Here is a 1,831-nt window from a genome sequence, read left to right on the forward strand (position 1 = left end):
AGGTTTATTTTCATGTTGTTATTACTTTCGTTCATTAGCCTCCGGAAGCTCAAAAACTTCCGAAAACCTGTACTACCCACTATTTACAACTCGTGTAATCATTGTTGCATGTTTCCTGTTAGCTCCTCTAAGATCAGCTCTGTGGTTAGGTTCAATTGTAATTATAATCCATCGTTCGTTCACCTGAAAATAGCAGTGAAATCAAGAGTTTTTACCCATTGAATAGACCAAAGGTTTTATCCAACAAAATGGCAAGATATCATTTGATATAGATGTGCATAAAAATGACAGGGATTTAAAGGGCAAACCCTAGGATGACCAAAACGAAATATGTTCCTGGAATGGTCAGGGCCACTAGTTGTTCAATTGTATTACAAAACTTACTAATAATCCCCACTCATCGTATATCCTAGACCTTTTTAATGAAAAAGTAGACTAAAAGTGTTAAAATCATGAAATTTTGTAACCATGGTCATTAGTGTAAACTATAAAAATCTCATAGTTATGCTTAAAAAAAAAAAAAAAAAAAAAAAAAAAAAAAAAAAAAAAAAAAAAAAAAAAAACAGCGAAAAATGACGTCCCGTGAGAGCTGAATGGCTGAGCTACCGACAGGAGTGAGCGAAATGAGCCTATGGAGCAAGCAAAAGTTGCTGCTTCATATTTTGGCAAATCCAGAACTACACTTCCACTGCTCATTATTCCACTGCGTCGGGATTTAGCTCGGTTTTCGCACCACCTCGACAATTAGCTTAATTGAGCTTTTGAGATTGAGAATCCTTGAATCATTCTATTTTAAACAGATTACACATATCTACCTTTCTGTTAAAAAGATAGCAATTGAGGGGTAGCAGGGACCACGAATGGAATCTTTACCTTCAATTATACATATTAAATGTCCTTGCGTAATTCCAGTTTTAACGAAATCAAACTTGTCTACATTTCTACTAAAACACATCAATGAAGAATAGAACAATTGTATAATTTGTGCCTCTTGCTTCTGGGGCTGTGCGAGTTATGCTCATTTCCCCTTGAAGGCAGATTATTTGGACCTTCAGACAATTCGAAACAAAATGATAGTCTCAACATCTTGATAAGATGTGGGTGGAGGGAAACGAAGCGGGTTGAGGGAAATGACCAAAAGCCAAAAAAGATTATAAGCCATACAAAAACCTTACCTTAGATCTAAGTTCCTCCAGAGCTGTTGATGGCACATAGAGCGTTGACGTGGCCTCTCCAATCGTCCTAAAGCTTTGCTGTTCCAGGACTCGCGAGGTCACAGCCGTCCTTAGAACTCTGTCATTGATCCTCTGTAAGGGACTTTTGGGACGCCCTTGTTTTGTTCGATAATCTGGTACCCAATCGTAGGTTGTCCAACAAAGGTGGTTCTGTTGATTGCGAAAAACATGACTCAGATATGTCCTTCAACAGCACCTCTTGTTCGACAGCAGTAATAAAGGGCTGGCTCTTTCTAATTCGAATTTCATTATTGTTGGGTTTTTGTTAGCAGCTTAAATTTAGATCTCCTCAGACACATATTTTCGAATTAAAGAATCCTCTTTTGAGCTTTTGGTTCATTTCCAGCACTCACTAGCATAGAGAAGTATTGAGAGTACGTTGCTATTAAAGAGACGTAACTTCAATCTTATATGAAACATTTCAAACAAAAACGTGCTAAAAAATTACTTGAGCTCCATTAAATTTGGGGAGCATGAGGTGCTAGTGACCCTCTTGTAGTTGAAATTTATTATTTTATCAGCAAATTAATTTAAATATCCGGGTTGCAGCGGTAGCTCGCAACCTAGCAAGAGACGATCAAGTCCCATATTAAGAA

The sequence above is a fragment of the Artemia sp. Qi Xiang Cuo genome, chromosome 19, assembly GCF_049724085.1.
Source record: "Artemia sp. Qi Xiang Cuo chromosome 19, ASM4972408v1, whole genome shotgun sequence".
Taxonomy (NCBI): Eukaryota; Metazoa; Arthropoda; class Branchiopoda; order Anostraca; family Artemiidae; genus Artemia; species Artemia sp. Qi Xiang Cuo.